Here is a 10,941-nt window from a genome sequence, read left to right on the forward strand (position 1 = left end):
AAAGGAAAAATGATACCTCAAGGTTGTGATCTTGATTGATGATTGAAATGCAAATGATGTATGATCTTAGGGTCAAAAATTGGGGTATGACAGATGCCCCTATTTAAGTTTCTTCTTTCCGGAGATGTGAGGGTTAAAATCCTCAGCTCGACGTAATTGAAGAGACTTAAATATAAAATACACAATTTTTGAACCTAAGGTATAATGCGATGCTAATGGATGCATCAAGTATGCTTATGAAAATAGAGGGGGAATATAATGCCACTGGGGGGAACAAAAGGAATGAGCGATAGACTCGAATGAAAGGAGTGGCTAGGGAAACAAGATACTACTGGTTATCCGTCAGGGTGACAAGAAATATCCAGCAATACTTAGAAAGGGAGGGATAAAACCCAAGTTAGAAGTGTAGTAAGAACGTCTAAGAGTGGCATTAGACGATGAAAATCAACAGAGATATTCAAAAGTGGCATTGAATAAACTCTGGAACACAAACATATTGGGTAGAAACGTCTAAAAGTGGCATTAGACGACACCAACCATCAGAGACATTCAAGAGTGGCATTGAATGAATCTGAAAAAGGGCCCAAACTCTGAGGAAACAGCGGAGACATCCAATAGTTGTTTTGGATGGAAGGAGACCAACAAGATTCAATAGTGGCTTTGAATGCAAAAGGAGACCTACAAACCCGAAGATACGACAGAGACGTTCAACAGTAGCTTTGAACAAAAGGAATCCAAACTCTGGAAAACATCGGGAACAATCCAATAGTAGCTTTAGACAAAAATGGAAACCAAAGAGATTCAATAGTGGCTTTGAATGCAAAATGGAAACCTGAACCCGGAAATACATCAGAGGCGTTCAACAGTAGCTTTGAACAAAATGGAAACCAATTCGGAAAATTTGAGCAACCATTCAGGAGTGGCAATGGATGGAAGACAAACTCAATAAACATCCAATAGTGGCATTGGACAAAAAGAATGTTATTCCAGCTCAAAGACATGAACGTCATTCAATAGTAGCTTTGAAGGAGGTGAGAAACATTTTAATGGGGATTGTGACATCCAATAGTGGCTTTGGATAAAAAGTGAGAAATAACATGTCCAAGAGTAGCATTGGACAGAGAGAAAAGTTTACACATCCAAGAGTAGCATTGGACAGAGAGAAAAGTTTACACATCCAAGAGTAGCATTGGACAGAGAGAAAAGTTTACACATCCAAGAGTAGCATTGGACAGAGAGAAAAGTTTACACATCCAAGAGTAGCATTGGACGGAAATAGAAACAGGCAGACGAACATCTACTTTGGTATGTGCCAAGTAAGTTGGACTTAGATCTCAAGGTAAAATGTTGATAACAACAGGACCTCGGAGAATGTAAATGAGTATGAAATTTGTTTCAATGCATGATGTTGAATTTTTCTATGCATGATATATGATCAATGCAATGCAATTGTTTGTGACAACTGAGGGAGACTCTTTTGTGAGGCACGATAGGAACTCTGATTCCTCAACACGGGAACTCTGCCAATTCTGCTTACGAAGAAGATGCTTGGACATACTTCTATTACACTGGTAACTGTATCAAATCGATGATCCTTTGAGAAGGGCTGATAAAACTGCTTGGGGATTGCTGAAGAAGATTGCCCCTGATTCACTAATTGTTGCAAGTTAACTGATCATGGCTTCAATTCTTGAAATGCATGTTGGGATGGCTTGCCCCAGTACAAGTATTGAAATGATATTCTGATCAACAAATCTTGAATGAACAACAGGATCTTGAAATAACATGCCCCTGATAGGATCACTGATCAAGTTTCTCGACTGTTTGAACTTCCTGAAAAATGAGTGCTTACTTGCAAACAAAATGTTCATTCAAGAATGGTAATTTTAATGCAATGCTCAAAGAATATTTTTGAAATCAAAATCATTTTTTGAAAGATGTTATTGATGTAAAGAAAATGGAATCAACTAGTCAAAACATAAAGGTTCAGACATTCAAAGTGAAAGATAAAACAAAGATATGATATCAAAGCAAATGATTGGCAAATCTCATGGGAGTCAGCTTACGCAACCTTGTTGTAGTATGCTTTCAAACAAACCTTGCCTCAATTAGGTCTTTTAAAGGTTGTAACGTGGCCAGGTTCACGGTTTAAGAAACAAAGGATATAAGGCTCAAAATTTGATTGTTCCCACCCCCTTCGTGATGATCTCCAGTCCTACAACTCAGTTAATTCAACTTATGCATTCAGGTTTCAAGAGACTTCTGGAATTGCACCTTTGATAATGATGATAGTTCACAAGCAAAGAGAACTTTTGAGATTGCAGTCACTTCTTCCTTTTTGTTGTCACAACATTTTGTTGCTTGAGGAATTTATTGACTTCTCTTTTTTCATCTTTTTCTTTTGATATCCCTAACTTTTGCCTGAACTGTTTATTTTTGATCTTACAGTCAGCGGGATGCCCTTATTTTTGCCTAAGTCATTTTTGGTCTTGACTTAGCAGGCTTTTCTTTGATTCTATTTTTTGATACTTTTTTTTTTTTTTTTGAAAGATAGCAACCGCCTTGCTTAATGATTGATGAACCATCATTGGCTTTTGATTGACATCTCCAACATTTCTTTGATGTGTGCGGAGGAACGCTTGCGATTGAAGCACTTGTTGAAAGGTGTACTGAATGATTCTCTTAAAATAGAATGCACAGCCAAATTAACTGAGAACTACCCTGCCCCAGGTTAAAAATGCGGGTTTTTCATACAGAAAGAAACTCCAACTTCGAAGGCTCAGAGGGGTTGACAAGGGATTAACTTCCTTATTTCTCCAGTGTTTGGGAATTGAAACAATGCCTGTACATCATCAGCAGAGTTTTATTCGAAAGCATACAGTTCAACAACTTGGGTATTTCGTTGTCATCATCCTCCCTCCAATCTTTGCATAAAACACAAGTTTGATAGAGAAAGCAAATGGAAGAAAAAGTTTTGTAAAATAAGGTATAAATATAAACACAGTGGATGTTAATGAATTCAAAATATGCAATGCTCATTTCATTAAAATCACCATTCAGAAACAAACAAAGTCTAAAAGTAAACAGTACAATAAAGGAAAAACAAACAGTACAGAAACAAAGCCTAGTGACTAATCAGCAACAAAGATGAGCTATCTTGTCTGAAACACTTGGCTTTAGGAATATCTGGCTTTGATCTGTCTTCAGCCACTCTGTTCTGGCAAAGGATTAGTGACAACATTGGGACCCATATCCCGGAAAGATAGCATCTTTGCTCTAACCAACTCTTGCACTAAGGCCTTCAAAGCATAGCAGCCTTCTAAATCATGGCCAGCACCACCCTGATGAAATTCACAATGAAGATCAGGCCGAAATCCTCTTGAGGGGGGGTTTCGAGGAGGAGGCATGGCTCTTGTTGTAATCAACCCTTTCTGGACCAAAGCAGGATACAGTTCTGTATAAGTCATGGGAATAGGATCATAAGTTGTCCTACCACGATTCTGATTCTGATTAGCAACCTGAGATTGAGGAACTTGAACTTGCACAGGAGCGACAGCGGCTACATAAGGTTGATCCCCATTTTGAGGTTTACGACGAGATCCCCTTCTATCATCAGACACAGCATTGGTCTCATTCTCTTTCTTCTTGTGGAAGTTTCCATAAGGTTTCTTCGATCCACCAGAGGATTCAGCAACATTAGCAACTTTCCCATTCTTGATTCCCTCTTCAAGTCTCTGGCCAATAGTAACCAAGTCTGTGAAGTTTGAGGACACACTTCCAATCATTTTCTCCCAGTAGAAAGGGGAGAGAGTATCCATGAACATTCCAGTCAATTCTTTCTCAGCCAATGGTGGTTCAACTTGGGAAGCCAATTCTCTCCAACGTTGAGCATATTCTTTGAAAGACTCTTTTTCCTTCTGAGCCATGTTTTGCAGTTGTCGGCGATCAGGCGCCATGTCCAGATTGTACTTATACTGCTTCATGAAAGCATCAGTCAGATCTTGGAAACAATGAATGTGATTACTCTCAAGTCCCATATACCATTTCAGTGAAGCTCCACTCAAACTATCCTGAAAGCAATGGATAAGCAATTTATCATTCTGGGTATAAGCAGCCATTTTGCGATAGTACATGGTCAAATGGCTTCTTGGGCAAGTGTTCCCCTTATACTTCTCAAACTCAGGAGTCTTGAATTTTGCAGGCATGACAAAGTTGGAAACCAAACACATATTCTAAGCAGCAACCCCAAAGTAATCATTTCCTTCCATGGCTCTCAGGCGTTTTTCTAAGGTATGATACTGCTCTTTGACATCTTCAATGTCTCCAGCATCTCCTTGACTTCCATTCTGGGAACGGGCAGCTTGATATTCAAACAGAGGATTCACATAAGTAGGCTGAGCAACAGTGTGCACAATAGGCTGAGATTCAGTGAAGACAGGAGCATGAAAAACTTGGTTTGAAGCTTGACCAATCACAAGTTGTGAAGATTGACCAATACCAGGAGTCTTCTCATATGGAGGAGTGTAACCATGTGGCAAACCAAACTCTGGCCATGTAGAAGGTGGTTGTTGAGTAGGTTGAGGGTCAACATCAGCACTTGAGACTTCAACAATGACAGTTTTCTGAGGCGGTTCTCCTCTAGCAATCAAAACTTGCAGCATTTCAGTTAGCTTGGTCATGCCTGACTTCAACTCATCAATTTCCATTCTGACCTCTGCATTGTGTTGCTCTTGGTATTCCATTCTCAATCTGACGTTGGCTCTAGTTCCGTACTTGTGTGGAGGAATCAGCTTGACGGTAGACAAACTCTGAAGATGGAGACAGACAAGGATAAGTTTTCTGGACAACCTGGATGTATGTATGCAAATGATGCAATTGTTGTTTTTTTGTTTTTTTTTTTTGTTTTTTTTTTTTTTTTTTTTTTTAATTTATTTGATTCTCAAGGAATTCAAGTTATTAATTTGTAAACATCAAAACATGAAGGAAGTAAATCCTATATTGGATCAAAGCTTTGATCAAGTTATCATCAAGATCAATCATCCATTTTGGTGGATTAGAGTTTTCACCCCATCAACACCCAAGATCCATTGAGTTTGATGAAACTTATGATGTTTACAAAGAAAGACCTATGAGTTCCTTGGAAATCAAATGAATGCATGGATGCATGGTTTATGCATCAATCACAATCAAGATCACACATGGTCGCACAAACAGAGTTCAAAGGTTCGACGTCACGAGCATGGAGTCAAGGTTAAGAACCACCCACAAAGGTATGTACTAGGGAATTTTGTACCTGCCAAACGGGTTCTACAAAGGTTCCCAGAGTTTTCAATCTTCTATCGGATATTACCGGCACGCACAATTGCTCATGGGCGCCAATAATATGCCTAAAAAGACCTCGTCTGAGCGTAGTATCGCATGACAACAAGCTCAAATTGGTACTTGATCTTGTTTCTGCACTACATCCTAAAAAGGCTTAGATTGGTTAAAAGGGGTTCTAGGTCATTCAGCTTCTACGGACACTCACTATTGAAAGTAATAGCGTTATCACGATGATTCGTAACAACATCTACTACCTTCCATGAGGCCTCCACTGATTGGGGTTCCACCATATGACGCTCATGCTAAGGATTGCTCCTGACATGCGACTATTGGTCTTACCACCTCCTATCTCAAGTTACTCACCAAAGTTCGGGTTAGAACTTTATCTCATCACAGAGGAACCATCGAGCACCAAAAAGAAAAAAAAGAAAACAAACAAACAAAGCACACAATAATATATACAAATAAAAACACACAGATAAACAAAAATAGGCTTAACACACTTAAAACTGGATCCCCAGTGAAGTCGCCATTTTTTCTGTAGCGGGGAAAATCTGATATCGAAGCCATGGGATTGACTCGAATCAATATTCCGTTTTGAAATCGCCACCGCGCTTTATTTTTTCAAAGGAAAAGGGAAAAGAACGTAAAACCCAAAGTTTTGTTTTTTAAAAACAAGAAAGAGAACTCAGGTTCGGGTGTTGATTATATGAGGGGAAGGTTTTAAGCACCCCTCATATCTGTGGTACTCCACAGGAACCTTTTTGAAAATCTGTGTTGTGTGTGTGCTAAAAAAACGGTTTGTTTTATTTTTAAAATAAGCCCGGCAAAGCGTTAAGCTTTGGGCCTACATACCTCCTCGGTGCAATGGAGAAGTCAGAGCTAATGTAGTTCCGCTTTTGGGAAAAAACGTTTTAAAAACGAATAAACACTTTGGTGTCGTTAGAGAGAAATACTCAGCCATTGATCTTGAGCATGAGAACAAACAAGTTCTTTGCATCGCAAATGAAAGAAGGGCTCCAACTCGGATAAAATCAACGAGTATGCCACTAGCTCTCTCACGCGGAAAAGATCTCGTTATTATCAATCAATTTCAAAATCGTGGGGTATAACCACTCGTTTCGACAGTTAACGGTGTCTAAACTTTTGAAGAAAAGCCACTAAGGGCGAAAGATATTTTTGAGAAAAGGTTTTTGAAAAGGTTTGCAAACATAAGAATATTTTGGAAAAAGGGAGAAGATTTTGAAAATTTAAGAATGGGAGGAGATGAAGAGGCTAACCTAATGCATAAAGTAAAAGCTAAGGAAAGAAACGGTCTAACCAAATAAGAAGCCAACACTTGACATTAAGAGCCAAGGTAGTTTTCCCATCCTTTGGATTTATCAATACCAACACATTAACACTTGGGGATCCACATGAACTTATTGTCTTAGCACCACTTTGCATTAAACACATTAAGGTTCTGACGAAAATCGGGCAGAGTAACGGCTGTTTTCGGGTAAAATCCTTATATCAATGCCTTGGAATTAACCATCAAGGGCTTTCAAGGAAATACCTGCACACATAAACATAAAACAGAACAATGCCAGACAGACAGAACAATCACAGGATAGCAATAGAATGAGTCCAGAGGTACTAGGTCCATAAGTCCGAATCTCCAAAGCGCTAGGGATAGTAACCGATAGTCCAAAGAGAGCCTTATGTGTTTTTTAGATTTTGGTTATTTATTAGTGTTTTAGCGAAAGAGTAAAGTATGGTCCAAGTGGACAAAAGAAAAATAACGGAAACATAAACATATGTCCAAGTGGACAAAGAGAAAATAGCGGAATTATAAACGTCCAAATGGACAAAGAGAAAATGGCGGAAAGTAAATATGATGAAATGATAAAGTAAAGCAATAAGGCGAGAAATATAAAGAGCGGTAATATAAAGAGCGGTATAGTAAAGGTGCGGAAATTAAAGTTAGTTGTTAAATGTTAAAGATAACCATCTTGAAACTTGTCAAGTATGTTATCAAAGTTAGTAGGAAGATCTATGGTGAGTGAATGATGTACTCGGATTTAAAGTCAATGGGGCTTATCAGAAGCTTGATAAAATCATAGCGACTACACGATAAAAACCTCCACAAGTCTTAAATCAACCGCATACAATTCTCTTCCATGTTTGATCTTTTTAATTCGGGACACGAAATATTGCGCTATGTTAAGCAGATCGCCAAGTGATTTATGTAGAAATCACCCTACAACGAGGCCGGTCAAAACTTTATGTGCTAATGCATGCGAGAAGAACGATATGTAGATCGCCTTCCGAAAGCAATACCGCACGAAAAGAAAATAGGTAACGATCTAGTCTTTACTAAGAATCCATAAGAATTCTCAAAGTATTAAGACTTTCATCGATCAAAAGAAAAAAAGGAGAAGAAGAAGATAAAATGCATAAAGATAATCAACTCACACTATCATTAATATCATTCATCTAATATTATGGATTTGGTTCTTTCAAACCTATCAACATCCTAGATCCAATGATATTAATGAAATGGAGGAAGAAGAATAAAATTCACAAAAGATAATCACAAGAATGAAAACAAATTGATCTAGTCTTCATCAAGAATCCATAGAATTCTCAAGATGTTAAGACTTTCATTGATCAAAGAAAACAAGATGAAAAAGATAAGAATAGAAACAAATTGATCTAGTCTTTATCAAGAATCCATAGAATTCTCAAGATATTAAGACTTTCATCGATCAAAAGAAAGATAAGATGAAAATAAGAATGAAAACACAAAAGATAATCAACTCACACTATCATTAATATCATTCATCTAATATTATGGATTAGGTCATTTCAAACCTATCAACATCCTAGATCCAATGATATTAATGAAGTGGAGGAAGTAGGAAACCAAAACAAGCATAAAAGAAGCAAAAAACCTCATTCTGCCAGCAGGAAATCGATTTCATGCAGAGGGAAATCGATTTCCATAAGGCAGTTTTCAAAAAAAACAAGTTACGTACAGCATGAAATCGATTTGAGCCTTAAGGAAATCGATTTGACCAGTGCAAATTTCAGCAAAAACAACATTTAAAGGCATAAAACTTGACTTAAGCAAACATACAAACACCTTATGATCACATATCAATTGGAGCACGAATTTTCCATCAAATCACCATCAAATAGCACCAATATAGCATCAAAGATGCATCACACACAAGCAACAAAGATCTACATCATGATATACAAAAAGGATGAAGAAAATTACCAAATCTTGAACAAAACTTAGATCTACTTCAAGAATCACCAACACAAATCTTGATCTCTCAACAATTGAAGAAAAAAGAGTGAAATAGATGGTGGTTTAGCTCAAAGTTTGTGAGGTTCAAGATGTGACTCACAAACTTTATGAAAGAACAAAGAGCTTTGGTGAATTTGGTAGGGATGAGGAGAGAAATTGCAAGGGGTTTTTTGGCTCTCAAAAGCTTGAGAAATGAGAGAGTAGTGGGCTCTATTTATAGGATGAGAGCAAGAGTAGTGGTAGTTTGGTCTTTTTGCATTTGGAAATTAGCTTGTGTTTAATTGGTGATTAAAGTGGCAATTAAATGGTAAAAAGTGGTAAAATGGGGTTTAAGTGGGTTTAATGAAGGGATTAATTTTGATGAGGTGGAAAATTGGTAAAATGATCAAAAATAATCAAAGAAAAAAGGTGCCAAAATGATGTCAAGCTTCCCTCCTTATATTTTTGAATTTTGCCTTAAGGAAATCGATTTCCCCAGGAGTGAAATCGATTTCACTCTGTTCCAGAAGAGAATTTGGCGCAAAATACACTAGGGAAATCGATTTACCCAGGAGGGAAATCGATTTCATGCTGTCCAGAATGTGATTTTGTTGAAGATTGCTGCAGGGAAATCGATTTACCCAGTAGGGAAATCGATTTCATCAGTCCAAAACATGAAAAATGCCTTGTTTATTGCATGTCTTGGCTTGGTACCTACAAAACAAGAGCCTACAAAGAAATAAAGCAATGTTTTTGGTATTTGGGTTAGTATAAAACAAATAAAAAGCTAGAAATGCTCGATGGTTCCCCTCAAAGGAAAAATGATACCTCAAGGTTGTGATCTTGATTGATGATTGAAATGCAAATGATGTATGATCTTAGGGTCAAAAATTGGGGTATGACAGATGTCACGTGGCAAATAGAGATGTGCATTCCACGTCGCTACATTATGTATTAATCCAGCCATTTCGCTTCCCCCCACCACCATTCACGACTCTGCAAGCTCATTCCCTTCCTCCCCTTTCTCTGCAAACCCAAACCCTTTCTCTCCCAAAATCATCTCTAAAGGATAGAAAAACACTTAGAAAGGGGGGGTTTGAATAAGTGTAGTCTTAAAAAATTGAACGATAAAAATAAATTGCACAGTTATTTTTATCCTGGTTCGTTGTTAACTAAACTACTCCAGTCCACCCCCACGGAGTGATTTACCTCACCTGAGGATTTAATCCACTAATCGCAACAGATTACAATGGTTTTCCACTTAGTCCGCGACTAAGTCTTCCAGAGTATCCTGATCACTCCAGGAACAAATGCTTAGACACAAGCTAAGACTTTCTTAGAGTATCCTGACCACCACGTGATCACTCTAATTACAACTGCTTAGACACAAGCTAAGACTTCCTAGAGTATCCTGATCAACACTTGATCACTCTAGTTACTTACAAATTAATGTAATCAATTCTAAGAGTATTACAAATGCTTCTGAAAAGCTATAATCACAACAGTGATATTTCTCTTAACGTTTAAGCTTAATCTCACTAATATATTACAACAGCAATGTAGTGAGCTTTGATGAAGATGAAGTTTCTGAGCTTTGATTTGAACAGCGTTTCAGCAAGTTTTTCAGAATAATTTCGTTCAGAATTGGTAACCTTGCTTCTCATCAGAACTTCATATTTATAGGCGTTTGAGAAGATGACCGTTGAACGCATTTAATGCTTTGCGTGTTCCGTACAGCTTTGCATTTAATGTTTCACGCTTTTGTCAACTACCTCGAGCCTTGTTCACGCTGTGTCTACTGACGTTGCCTTTAATAGCTTCCAACGTTCCTTTTGTCAGTCAGCGTAGCCTGCCACCTGTACTTTCTTCTGATCTGATGTTTGAATAAAATATTTGAATATCATCAGAGTCAAACAGCTTGGTGCATAGCATCTTCTTGTCTTCTGACCTTGAAGTGCTTCTGAGCGTGATACCATGAGAACTTCAGTGCTTCTGCTTCTGATCTCAAGTTCTTCTGATGCTTTCATAGACCCATGTTCTGATTCTGCCTTGACCATCTTCTGATGTCTTGCCAGACCATGTTCTGATGTTGCATGCTGAACCTTCTGAGACAAAGCTTCTGAGCGCTGATTTGTGCATACTCTTTATATATTTCCTGAAAGGGAAATTGCAATGTATTAGAGTACCACATTATCTCACACAAAATTCATATCCTTGTTATCATCAAAACTAAGAATATTGATCAGAACAAATCTTGTTCTAACAATCTCCCCCTTTTTGATGATGACAAAAACATATATAAATGATATGAATTTGCGATTAGAAAGAGCAGACGGCTAAAGACA

The sequence above is a fragment of the Vicia villosa genome, linkage group LG3 (assembly GCF_029867415.1).
Source record: "Vicia villosa cultivar HV-30 ecotype Madison, WI linkage group LG3, Vvil1.0, whole genome shotgun sequence".
NCBI lineage: Eukaryota > Viridiplantae > Streptophyta > Magnoliopsida > Fabales > Fabaceae > Vicia > Vicia villosa.